Source organism: Carassius auratus, chromosome 1 (assembly GCF_003368295.1).
Source record: "Carassius auratus strain Wakin chromosome 1, ASM336829v1, whole genome shotgun sequence".
Classification (NCBI taxonomy): Eukaryota; Metazoa; Chordata; class Actinopteri; order Cypriniformes; family Cyprinidae; genus Carassius; species Carassius auratus.
This window is the reverse complement of record NC_039243.1, coordinates 24,477,587-24,491,961: the sequence shown is the minus strand read 5'-3', so window position 1 is coordinate 24,491,961 and position 14,375 is coordinate 24,477,587. Positions and strand designations below refer to the sequence as shown.

The 14,375-nt window shown below is 36.4% G+C and overlaps 1 protein-coding gene across 5 annotated transcripts in view; it reads left to right on the top strand.

Annotated features, from left to right (window-relative positions):
* Positions 1-1,161: 1,161 nt before the first annotated feature.
* LOC113105365 (ras-associated and pleckstrin homology domains-containing protein 1-like) overlaps positions 1,162-14,375 on the top strand; it is a 56,700-nt gene continuing 43,486 nt past the window's right edge. For 3 of the 5 annotated variants that reach the window (XM_026266412.1, XM_026266419.1, XM_026266406.1), the window contains exon 1: positions 1,162-1,421. The gene's annotated coding sequence lies outside the window, so the exon portion shown is untranslated. The remainder of the gene's footprint in view (positions 1,422-14,375) is intronic. The other 2 variants (XM_026266428.1, XM_026266423.1) reach the window with 1 other exon arrangement.

Genomic DNA, 14,375 nt, shown 5'->3' with positions numbered 1-14,375 from the left:
GGTTTCAGACCCCTGCATTCTTAGCAACCCCTTAAACTTCCTGCATGAACCACAAAACATGATAACAAGTTTACAGAGCCTACCATTCATAAAGGTGTGTGTGTGTGTGTGTGTGTGTGTGTGTGTGTGTGTGTGTGTGTGTGTGTGTGTGTGTGTGTGTGTGTGTGTGTGTGTGTGTGTGTGTGTGTCTGCACGCGCGCATATATACATACATATATATTACTTAATTTATATATTTAATCAGGAAAAATATTCAATGACAATTTTTTTCAATAATTGTTATTATTGCTTTTGTTTATTTTACATTTTTACATTTTATTATATTATCATTTTATTTTTATTAATTTATTATTAACTTGTTAAAGACTTAGTGGTTGCTTTAACCCCATAAAGCCATTTATTTCTAAATGAACAACATGATTCAAAACTTTGCTGAAAATCCTTTGGCACACAGTCTACTACAGGCCTTCTGTCATCTGACTTATAGTTTATATTTTCTTAGCAAGTAAAAGCCTTTTATTATAACTGTAAAACTAAATATATTGAACATGATCATCAGGTTTGGAGAAATGTTTATTCGTTCATCTTTCAATCATCACTGTATAGTATTTTAAAACGAGAGAGCTTAACTAAGCTTTTAAATGTCATCTTGCTAAGTCTGTTATAGCCTTTTAGAAACATTGTATATTAAAAATTTTGCCAAAAAATTCAGTAAAAAAAACAAAAACTATTTTCCACCGGCATTTAGCAAAAGAATACACCTTTTATAATAAACAAAGCACGACTGTTGCATTTATGGTTTTGTCCGCTGGGGGGAGAACGACGTTACTACACTTTCCCAAAAATGTGTTGAATTCGTTCTCGAAAACAAACTGCTACGTTTCACTTTGCAGATCTTTACCACACTGATGTGACTAAGAAAAAAAAATTGAAATACCCACATTAACACTTCACAACATAGCAAATCATCCAAACCTGGTGTTAAAACATATAGGGTTTTTATTATTCTAACTGCCTATATTTCAGTGTTTTTATACAAGATGCACATGTGCTGCCTGTTGTCGTTTCGCACCAGTAGCGTTCTGCTGCTGTTGTTCTTGTGTGGAGAAAGTGGGGATCCACGCACCTCCTGATTGGTCGAGCGCTGAATCTGGGCAGGACAGGAAACGGGACGCGAGGAACGCCTGGGAAACTGGGAACGCGCAGCAATCTCCGTTCTCCGGGAGAGAGAGAGAGAGAGAGAATGGGAGAGGAAACTCAAATGTGTCTGAGGATTGAATCGGGCAAATGAACTATTTGCCTTTTTAGTTTATATACCGCACTGTTCAGCAGCAGGGACGTGGGAAATACACCTTTAACATTCTTTTAGAATTATCGGCTGTTTTATTACATAAAAGAACTGCAGAGCTCTTCGCCGCTGGGTGAGTGGCTACTATTATCTCATCTTTCTTATGTCTGATACTTAAGCATAGGCTTTTTAACTTAAGCGGCGGTTCTGTTGTAAAAGTGGGTTTACACTAGGCAAGGGCTGGGAGAGCCCATTCTAAACAAACTGGCTTAGATATACTGTGTGCTGTTATTGTTTGTTCCTATGAGAAAATTGCCTGGACAAAACGACGAGAAGAGCGTGTTAAATAAAAGGGAGCGAATTCATCTTAGTCATTTGACAATGGGACAGTTCCCACGTGCACAAAAGCTCTCCATCATCAGTCAGAATTTTGCTGACTGTGGGGGTTGTAGAACTGTAATAAACTCTTATAATTCCACATTTGACTTCATCTCCAGTTGAGCCAAAGAAAGCCTCTGGTTGTTCTGGGAGTGTGGCCGGGCTATGTATTGTGGCTAAAGTATGGTCCAGTGATCAATGTGACATTTTGAGCGTTTGATCATTTCAGCATGTTACATTTATTCACCTACAACACTTTAAAAGAGAATAAAAAGTCCGTCAAGTGTTTTCATTCAACGCTGCATGTGTTCATAACGCCCATACATTTCACCCCATGTTGGTGTAACAGTTAGCTGTTTATTTTCACGCACTTGTTGTTATGCTTCCATCTCTGCGCTTTAAAATGAATATTAATTGAGACATGTTGTCATCTTGCTGGTGTCCACCCTTTCGAGCCCTTAGGGTAGCATGTAGTTCTGGACTTTAAACCATACATCTCCATTTGATAATCCTATAGGGTTAAAAAAAATGAATGAATTGGAAATGCAGGCTATGTAAATATTTTCTGCATGTTTAACCGTTTTTTTATTTGCATGTCGCGTGCGCTCCAGTCCATGTGTCCAGAATGTTCACTGTCCTTACAGTCACTGAAGTCATAAATGTTTTTGTCACGTCTTTTTTTTTTTTTTTTATACATATTTTCAATATTGTTTTTATTATTATTATTATTATTATTGTTGTTGTTGTTGTTTTTTATTCTTCATCCATATCCATGACTATTCCGCTATTGCCCCTGTTAAAGTGGGACTACATATAATTGGTGTTTAGAAGAATAATCTAGTTTGGTGGTACTGTCCTGACACACAGGGTATCAGGGATTGTCCCTTACAAAGCCTGGTTCATAAGAACAGGGAAATGACATCAAGCCCTGTAGTTTATTGGGAGATACAAGAGCTACTCTTAACGTGTTTAATGTTCATGGTCACACCTCAGTTTTATAGTTTGAAATTGTTTATGAGATTTTAACCTCATTACAGAACATGTCTAAGCAGGATGTAAAACTGTAGTGTCCATCATTTCTGCATAAATATGTAACAGATCATCTGAACCAGACTTATTGTACATAACTGTGTCAATAAAAAACAGTGTAGGCTGTAACTGCGTTGGTAAGTAAAGAAAATCTAATTTGATATTTTCCTTGTAGGACTATGACTGACTGCAGTTTAAATAAATTTGACAAGATCCACTGAGGGGTGTCCATGCTTTTCAAGTGCTTTGCAAGCCTTCTGCCAAATAAAAGGCGAGATTGAATCGTAGGAAGTTTCTATTTCTTGGGTCACTTTTTCCTCTTTCTAAGTCTATTTCAGTCTGCTCTTGTTATTCACTGTCAGAGTGTGTTGTCTGCATCCTTGATAGCTAATGGGTGGAATTGTGGGATGCAGTCTGTAAATTGCTGACCTTAAGAAAATAAGTACTTGGCAAGTTTTCCCTCTTTTCTCAGTTACTTGTACACTGCCACGCAGAGAAGGGAATGCACAGTCCTCTAGGCATGAATGTGGATAAAGCAGTTTAGATGAGAAAAACAGCTGTCGCTAATGCATCTCAGCGAGACAAATATCGAAGTCGTCTGTGTGGTGATCTGTTTAACTAAACATTGATTTTACAGTCAATGCCATAATTGCTGTAAATAATCCAGCTTTACATGGATACATCTCTTAAAATAATGTTTGGTTATTTTATAGGTTTTATTTGACTGAATCTCTTTATTAAAAAATGTAGACTTTGAGTTGGATTTTTTTTTTTTTTTGGTCAAGAGCTGGGGACACACAAAAGACTCAGATGTTAGTTGGTGTAATTTTACCAAAGCTCCCCCTCAGAAAAGGCGGCAGACCTTCAAAGAGAACTGTAACCCTCCGTGAAACAGTCACCAGGGAAAGTGAAACCAGATAGGTCTTCAGCAGCTACAAGAACCCGCAATGGAGCACCTGGAGGCCAGCGAATGACCTGCTTGTATAAATGCTTGGCACAAATCAGCAGGTGTGCTTGGTTCTTTGCTTTCAGGCCTTCCAGAGCAAACTCTTCACACTCAACTATCTCTGATTTCCCTGAGCTAATGTATCCAGTGTTACCTCCCAAACACAACTGATTAAGAAACTTCTGAGACTGATTTAGCCAGGAGTGCACAGATTTTAATAAATAAAAGCATTTTATTTTCTTTAGCAGATTTTAGAATCCTGTGGCTTTGAACATTGGGGAGGCTGCGAGTTGTGTGCGTCTGTTATTTAAATACTAAATTACCATGCTTAAACTGCATTTACTATCCACTTATAAAATAAATTGCTTCAGGAGAACAGTAGGCTTAACTGTGTAACTGTGAAGAAACTGGTGTACAGAGCAGATCACACGTTAGATTCATTCATAGTCTTTGCAATGATTCAGACATTAATGTGGTGTAGCCACACACCGACTGTCATTCTGGACCAAAGTGACAAAGGTTCTGACGCCACATTAAAAAAAAGCTTTTAGGGATGGCTTTGTCTTGTTTCAGCTTATTCACTGCTGATTCACTTTCAACTTGGATTTCATTGTGACTTTGCGGAAGCTTATATTTAGTATTTTGTTCCATAAAATAATAAAGCTACTCAATACTCTTTACTAAACTTGCCAGCGTTGAAAGAACAAATGAAGTGGCTCATTGCCCAGATTCTGAACTTTGTTCTTCCGTTTCATTTCTCTCCCATTGATGTTTGACCTCTTGTGACATTAGTGATCTCACATGACGTCAGCTCTACTTCATCCAGCTGGAAAAGATATCACTGAGTGTTCTTCCCTTCCCTCAGAACAGGGGTTTCCCATTCAGTCAATTTACAATATTGAAAGAGAGGAAAGACCAGAACAAATACACTGAATTAAAACAAGTTAATTTAATGAATTAAACAATTAAATACATTAATAGAGCATAAGAAAGGTGAAAGAAGAATGCAGCAAATACAGCATGGGGATGATCTCGTTCATTAAAAAGGATTAAACTGACCTGAAATCAGCTGTAAGGTCATGACTCTGCTCTGAGAGTGAATGAATGAGAGGATTGAATTATATCCGGTCACCACTTTGTGAAATGTCTCATGAAATAACTCCCTCATGGAGTTATTTATTTGTTGCTTCATTGTTTATGTTTGCGATATTGTTGCTTATTCTTCCGCTGCAAATTCCAGTATGTTTGCATCATATCCTTTTGGAAATACAGTTGCATCTGAAAGCAGTGAATTTGTGTTGGAAAATTTAGATTAAAAGAAACTAAATGTTTAGAATGAAGATATGCAGTTATTGTAGCAGTGTCTGGTTGTACAGGAGGATGATTTACTGGTGCTGTCTTATGTTTGCAAATGAGACATTTTGCACTGTTTTTAGTGCCCTGGCACAGATGACGTATGGCTTGATATGATTTAGAAGAAGTTATTTTATACAGTTGAAGCACTCTCTTCCCATTGCTATCAGTTGTCTACCAGTAACTTTAACAGTCTTTAACAAAAATTTTTTTTTTAGCTATAAAAGCATGTTTTGCAAATGTTGATTTCAGCAAAATAAGAACATGCAGTTTTTATATCTTAAATATTAAAACCTTTACACACCTTCAGATGGAGGTTTCTGGGACAGTCTATTTTTTCCTTAGTCTTAGTGATACTGTGGGACTGACTATAAGAAACCTGAGCGTGTAACTGGATGAATTAAATTTTTTTACCCATTTTTCAAACTTCCTTCTAAAAATGCGGTAGGCCTATTTATTTTATTCATTACATTTATACATCACGGTGGGTATGTATAGTGAAGCATGAGAAGGGGATGAAGCGTGGTCTTGCAGCCATGTGCATAAACACTCCAGGGTCATTCAGAATGTTTGAGCTCACAGAACATGTGTGCGCTGATAGTTGAAGGTCCTTTTATTGTTTGCTGACTTTTCTGGCTAGGCTTGCGTGTCCCTGTAATGGAGCTAGAATTGTCGCCAGTCCTCCAATCTCGTTTGTTTCTTGGTTTTCCTCAGATAAAATTGTTTTCCCAGATAAAAACTAGATCTAGGCTAGACTTAAGTTAATTACACCTATAGTCCAAACCTAAGTATATATTGCCATTTGATGTTTCCATTGATTGGCTATTGATGTTTGGGGTACGACTAGACATAGCATGTGTTAAGAAAACCGGCTCTATCTGGAGGTTCAGATTTGAGTATGGATGACAGAGTGTGAATTTTTGGGAGGGTCTGACCTTGTTATAAAGACTTTAACTCCCTAAAAGTATGTAAAACAAATGGATAGTGAGAGCCTAACAAAGTACATTCAACAGGATTTTTTATTTTTTACAAATAATAAAGGTATACATATTTAAAAAGGAATGTTCATGAATGGGGGAATTCATAATGCTCAATAGCTGCTGACCCAGAAATCCTGCTTAACTGTTAAAAGAGTCTGTGATTTTTAGTTCACACAAAAATCTTTTGTACACAAGGTTCAACCAATGAACTCTGTTCTTTTGATCATATAAAGTAATCATCTCTTCAGATGGCTTTGGTTAAACTGCTGCTTCATGTACTTTAACAGTGTATTTTTGTACTTTTGAAGCAATAGTGGTTGCATGGAATTTAATGAATGGCCAAACATTATGAGAAAATATTATACATTTAATAATTGTACTAATAATGATAAATATAATATCTTAATTAGTTTGCTGAAGGTGAATGACAGTGGATGGGATTTAAAATGACATGATTGTGAGTAACAGAATATTAGTTTTTGGGTTAACTATACCTAATGTACAATTATGATATGTTGTAAGATTTTATCCCTCAGTTAAAAAGTGTAATAAAACAGTTTGGATATTTTCCTTTACATTGGGAATCATTACAATTGCTCAGCAGGATCAGCACTGGCAAGCTAGTCAAGTTCACAACGACTCACACAGGTTATGAGTCAAAGTTTGGGATTGTCATAGGCTTTGTACACAAACAGGTTTATGTCCATTATATGGGTTCAGTTGAAGGTACGTGTGCAGTGCAGTCTCTCACACACATACACACATCCTTGGGAGATTCCAAACCCCTAGTCTCCCTCCGGTTAATCTCATGGCCACTATGGCCGTTTTATTATGCGGCTGCTCCAAATTGCACTCTCATGTGCCAGACAGGAAACGTTCAGCCTGTTTTCAGGTCAGCCTCATTGTTTGGCTCTCAGTGGCTCTTTGTGGCCATTGTGGCCCACACAGATTCCGGGTCAACCAACTTCGACAGGTGCCAGTTTCAGCAGACGGCTTACAATGGGAGAACATGTTCTTATTGCAATGTGCAGAAATTGTTTAGTGTGTTTACACTAGGTAAGCACTAAATAGTCTAGTTGTGAGTTGCGCTGATTAAAACTACTAAACCGTTTTAAAGGAATAGTTCTCCCAAAAATGAAAATCTGATATCAATTACTCACACTCATGTCATTCCAAACCCATAAGATGTTGTTCAATTTCAGAACAAATATGTTTCTGGACACAGAATCTCCACCCTGCTTTCTTGTTATGGTGGGATTCTAATTAGGTAATAATGTACAGTTGAACTTATTTACCATTGATCAATGTTTAGCAGTTTATTACGGAAGTTCTAAGCGGCCATGCATTATATTTTTTTCCTTTTTGTTTTCTCGTTATAGCGATTTAATTTTCTCGTTATCTTGACATAACGAAAGTCGTTTTCTCATTATAACGACTTATTTTTCTCGTTATCTCGACATAACCAAAGTCGTTTTCTCATTATAACGACTTATTTTTCTTGTTATCTCGACATAACGAAAATCGTTTTCTCGTTATAACGACTTAATTTTCTCGTTATCTTGACATAACGAAAATCGTTTTCTCGTTATAATGACTTATTTTTCTCGTTATCTCGACATAACGGAAGTTTGTTTTCTCGTTATAATGACATGACAGTTTTACTGTTGCTATAGTAACAAACTCAACTTTGACAGGCATCTGATGGACAACCATGCAGGCGCTCTTACTGTAGCCCATATTTCAGCAAGTTTTGCTTCGCCTAGTTAATAACGTCTACAATACTGTACATAAATAAAGGCTGATCAATCACTGTTGATTTTTCCAGAGACCGTACAACAAACGTTTTGTTTTTGTAATTAACATGTTTAAATGGTCCGCGCCATTAGAGCTGCTTGGATTAAACACACTTTTAATTTTCCCTTTATTTGAAATAAAATTATATATAATTTGTAATTTGTAGCAGTCATTATATGATGTGGTAGATAACATGTGTGTTGCAAGCTTCTGTTTGAAAAGAGCTTTCATGTGTACGTGTAGTGTGTGTGTGAGTGTGTAGAAAAAAAAATGATTACAACATTATAGAACAAAACTGAATTAAATTAGCCTATTAATTTTACATATTCATCACATTTCTCATCAATATGGTTAACAATAAAGATTAGTAATAAGGAAAAGAAGCACATCAGCCTACATCGTTAAATCCCAGAACAATAAACAGAACATATCCGCTTATTAACTACCTAATCATGTGCCTAAAAGAAGCACAAATAAAGATATAGGTGCAAACAGAATACAGTGACGTCAACCTTGGTTTGATAAGCAATTATTATATGACACAGAACGCATTGGTGAAACTCATGCATCTAGCAGGAACTTAATACACAAAATAATCATAATGATTCAAGCATTTACCATTTATGAATTAATTAAATGTCAGTAATGAAGACTGCACAAATTATAGCGATCACGAGGAAGGTCCGCGTACAGTAAAGTGGATAGACAACACCCCATCAGTTATATTCAGGTCTATAGTGCCACCTGCTGGCGCAGTTTTGTAACTTCTTAGAGAAAATGAAGTCGTTATAACGAGAAAACACCTTCGTTATGACGAGAAAATTGTCGTTATAACGAGGAAACAAGAAGAAAAAAAATTATAATGCATGGCCGCTTAGAACTACTTCCGTAGTTTAATGAAACAGAATTCATGTTTTTTTTCCCCAACTTTCCAACAGCTAAAATAACTCCACAAATTGTTGTTACATAATAAAATAATTATTTTATCAGCAATTATCTACATAAAATCATCATCTTCACTTATAAGCTAGTCGGTTGTTGGATGTGGCCTATCCCTGGTTTACACTCAGTCTACACTCTTAAGTTTATCTTTTGCTCAAACAATTTCCCAGCTTGTTTTCCTCAAAGTTGTGCACATATCAGTCCAAAGAGTGTTAGGGGACTGGCAGCAGCCAGAATCAAAATCTGGAAATACTTCAGAGGAATTATAGCGAGCAGTTTTTTCTGACAGGATCATAAAGATGTATGGTGAGTGGTCATCGAATGGAAGATTTCAGAACTGTAGCTGGAATGGAGCCCATCAAACCGCTTCACTGTGGGAATATTACATCTGATGAAATTCCCACAACATGTACTTTGTAGAGCATAGAGGATCTATTTGTGGCTATAGAGTTTATCTATATGTCTTTATGACAATATGTTGAGAATTTATAGAGAACTGATTAAATCCTAATCGCTGTGGAAACCTCGAGGCCATATATATAAAATCCATTAGAAAAAGTGACCTGCTCCACAGTTTTCACATATACTCATCCTTTGGTCTCCACAGTCATATAATAAATTTCACTGCGATGTATATCAGTGGTGTCCTATCTAAGGATGGTAGAAAGATTATTTGGATCCACTCTTAACTATTGCTTAGAGATTTCTGTCAGCATGAGTGCCATCCAGTCAATGCTAATATATTTTGCTGTTTCATGTTGACTTTGATCATTTGTATTGATTTGGTCCCTTTAAACCAGATGTTTAACATAACTATTTGAGATCTTCTACTGTTAAATATTGAAAGTATTGTTTATATTTTTGTGCACTAATGCTCTCTAAGAGTGCTCTCACTTTATACTCATGCTCATCTGTATCTTGCTTTCTCCATTTCAGGCATTTCTGTTGATTCATGTCATTTATTCTGCTGTTTGTGTGTGTGTGTGTGTGTGTGTGTGTTTGTGATTAAGTTGAAGGTTGTTAATCAATAGCCTAGCATTAGGACATCCCGGGAGAACATATGAATTAGAAAAATGTTCATTCTTTTACTCTTAGCTTTCAAAAATCCATTATGTAGTACTGGTGCCAGCTTCTTCCCGTTTTCTCCCTTTCTTTTGAGGTCTGCTAATGGGACCTGGCAAACTGTCAGCATTCGAGTCAGTTTCTTGCATTATTATACCAGTTAAAAGGATTCTGATATGTTTTGGGAGTCTTGTACAATAGGTTTACATGCATGCAAGGTCAAAAAACTTTTTCTCAAAATATGCATTTATAATCTCACTTCATTTTCCAATGATTCTCAAACGATTCAATAGAAGCAGCTCTAAGATTCAGCCTCTCTAAACCCCTCCTTTCTGTGAGCCTACTCTGCTGTGATTGGTCAGATGGCCCAGTCTGTTGTGATTGGTCTACTGTGTATGGCGCTTATCGGAAGCAATACGTTCATTGCCATAGTTCCGTATTTTGAATGCTACATAGAAAATATAAACATCTATTATTTATCATACATACAGGTTGTGATTCAGTAGAGCCAACTGGTTTAAATAAACAGGGTACAGAGCCATCTTTTAAGAGCAAGCATTTTGTTGAACTTCCTGTTATTAAAGCTGTTGTCAGTAAAATGATTGGAACATACAAAAAGGCTGGCGTTGTACTGCTGTGGTACAGAGAAAAAAAAAAATAATAAATTAACCAGTGATTCTTTGTAGCCTCATTCATTCGGAGGTGAAAATAAAACAAATTTACTTTGACAGGGTCTTCTCGACATGATGTTTACCTTGCGAACAAGCTAAAGTGCTTAAGGGCAGGTCAAATTGTTTGCAGCCAGCCAACTTAAAGCATAGGCAGTTATTATGCAAATACGTTACCCAGTGACAGCTGCACAAATTATAGACGACTTGTTTCAGCTGTTCAGAGTCGATTCTTTCTTTTGGGAGACAAACACTTTATTAACTTAAAAAGCAGATGGTTTATAATCATACAGCTACAATACACACTGTATGAAAGGCAATATCCGAAATGGCATAATAAGGGCACTTTAAATTTAAATAAGTTTTACACTATTATCGTATATTATCATTTACTTTAATTGCTATTACAATGTCAAAGTGATTTTTCAAAGTTGCAAACAAAACTAAATTATTGGAGCTTTATTGGAGAAAATTATATTTACGTCTTTCTATTTCCAAATTGTATGTTTTATTCAATGTGTTACTTGCAATTTCTTTGTAATTATTTGTGACATTTGCTTGCCATTTCTGATTGAATATGTTTCAAAGTAAGTACTTGTAATGGGAGATCAGAATCTCACTCAGCAAAATGAACAAATCTTTATTAAATTTATAGTTATTCAAGTAACTTTGTTCATTTGACCAGAATAGAGTTTAAATGTTAAGTTTTTAATAGACAAATGTGCCCAAAACATATTTTTACATTGATCATATTCTAAATTAGAAAATCATTATAATATCAGCTAAAGACAAATTAGGAGAAACCAATGATGAATAATTCACCAATCAACTTTTAAGTTTTTCATCCTTTTGTCAGATAGGCTGTTAACAGAAAATCAGATTTGATGAACGAAAGGTGTGCGCATGTGTTGCACAAAAACAATGAATGATTCACTTGAGGCAACTGGTTACTCCCAAATCATGTAAAAGAGTTGTTTAAAATGAGTCTTTAAAATGTTTAAAAAGTTTTTCACGAGGATGCTTAACTAATTAATACAAATTCTAGAGAACACTGAATGAGAGCAGCAACAGAGTAGCATATGTAAGAAAAAGTCTGTTAGGCGTGGGGGAGTTGTTATATAATCAAATTATTGCAGTTTTAATTCTGTGTTTGTGCTTCCCATGTGCTTTGATGCATGATCAAATAATCTAGTGAGAAGTATGGACAGAAGAACATAGCTGTGTTAATGCATTTACTTTGAATAACATACTCTTTTCATCTTTAATTGAGGACTTGTGCATCTGCGTCTGTTTGGAGAGGGAAGAAAGAAATGCAATTTTGTGTTAGTTCAAGCTTGTAATTTGAATGTGCCAGTCAGCGTGGAACACAGTATTTGTTTCAAGCTTCAACTTGATGCTGTGCAGTTCACTATCGGTCCCCATGAATGGAGACTGTTTGGTCTGTCTGTTCAGTAACAATTGACAGTTCATGGTTTCACTATTAGGGTTTTCCTCTGACATCACCTCCACTGTTTTGGCTTCTGTTCTGTGCCCCCATACTCCCCATTTCCTGTTTAAACAGGAAGTCTCTGCATAGTCTTCCGCTAGGTTGTGCCCATGGCAGGAAATGCTGATGGGCACCCCTGGTCCGAATCCCTCTCCCTTTCTGTTTGCGATTTGTTATGACATTATGAAGTATGACTAAACTCATTAAACAAGTTAAGTCACCTTTATTTCTATAGCAATTTACAATACAGATTGTGTCAAAGGATCTTTACAAAGATAAACAGGAAAACATCAAATTCAGTATTGCAAACTCAAAGAGTCAATAGTGACATTATTTATGACTCAAGTCAGTTCAGTGTTGGTTTAGATCAATAACAATGTGAAGTATATCATTTTGAAATGAGGCCAATTGAGCTATACCGGTAAGCAGTTCTACAAAAGGAAGAAATAAAGATGAACATTTGTACTTTACATGTATCTTGATCTTCCGTAAGAACGTACTGTAGATAATATACTGTACATGTTGAATTAGCCAAAATATACTTTAAAAACCTGATACATGATGTTTCAGCCTTTCATAACAGCCAAGTCATTTTCTTATCAAGCAGGAATCTAGTTCATCTGATACCCGGGTGGTGATTTCATAGCTTTGTGCCACTTAGTTGTGTTAATTATTTTGGCCCAATCCTAAACTAGCAAACACTGTCTCACAAACTCACAACAACACACTCTGCAACAGTGTGTCACAGCTACATTTGTAAAACACCAAGTACAAATGTATATGGCTTTCAGGTAGTGATGCACCAAAACTTTGGCAACTGAAAGTATTTGGTTGAATCCCTCAAAATAGTTTTGGAAGGACCAAAATGGTGAGGTTTGCTAACCTTTATTTGAATGAAAAAAAAAGTCGTGACTTTTGCCAAGTATAGTAACCCATCCTCGAAATTGGTGCTCTGCATTTAACCCATCTTCAGCCATGGGTATCGAGGGAGGAAGAGAGCGCTGTTCATTCACAGCCCCCACCTACAACTCCTGCCGGGACTGAGACTCAAACCTGCGACCTTCAGGTGACAAGTTTGAGGTGTTGTGTCTGTTTCATGCATATAACTGGGATAAACTACAACAGGTTAAAATGTCAGTAGTGTGGATAGACTTCAATGAGACCCAAATGATGAACTAGCAATAAGTCAAATTTGTTCAACTCAAATCGCAGTTGGTTGCCGAAGAAGTTTACTACTAAGTTTAATTTATCTAATTTATCATCTGAGAGCGCGATACCCTGGATGGCAGTAAGAGTTCAGTTAGCCATATGTATTCTCTAAATATGATTTTTGGTTTTGATTAATTCTGGTTTCAGTGTAACTTAAAAAAAAAAAAAAAAACTTTTTGGTGCATCACTGCTTTCTTGGTTTTTACATTTTGGGACGTGTGAGCATTCACATCACTATGAGTAAGTTGCTTTTGTTTTATTAAACAGTTAAAACTGTTTGCTTCTCATGTGTTTGATACTAAGGCTGCTTACTGATTTTGTTTCCATGGTGTCTGAAGTCACATGATCAGGGGGGTTTATACTGACTCACTGTCCCCTCACTCTCCCACACCTTCCTTAATTTTTAACAACTTTCTAAAGACAATATTTAATCAGAGAGCTGTTTTTCAGCACCTTTGGTGGAATGTGTTGTTCAGGATATCTAACACACATGAGTCACACCCCCAGTGTCTAAAAAAAGATCTAATAAGGGAATCTTTTGCAAGAACACCACATGGTCTGCAAGTCGGTGAGCCAGGGCTTTGTCATGCGGCGCACACAGAGTCTCGCTGCCATGTGGACAGACGGTCAGCACAGTTGTGCCTCAGTGTGCAGCTGTGACCTGCTTTGCTCAATGGGACACACACCCGTTTTCATACTCTTTACGTTTGTCTCTCATCAGTTGAGGCGTGTGTGTGCACGGCAAGGTTTTGAGGCCGAGTAACAGATTGTGTGTTACAACTTTCTTGATTAAGAGGAAAGAGCACAATTGAGTCCCCACACTTTTTGTTATTCGCTTAGAAAGAGTTTATAAGGGTTATGAGCCATTGTTGTCTGGGAAAATATTTGTTTGTTCAAAATGCCTGTTTGGTTTTAATTAATGTAACCCTCTTTCTCTTTATCCCTTTTGTGGAATAAGTGGCATGTGGTGGACTTGAAATGAGTCAAATCCCCCACTCTGGGTTTGAGGTTTTTCATTTCAACTTAAATTCTGGTTCCAGTTCCTTTTGATGTATGTACACGTTATCAGAGTTAGTCTTTTAAAAAATAGTTTTCCTTTCAAATGGGACTATCAACCAGTGCTTTAATATTTATAATATAATGTGAATTAACATTTATTAAAACCAAGTCATCTCAAATTCCCAGTTTATATATTTTGTGTAGCTTTTATAGTATAATATGCATAGACCAGTGGTTTGAT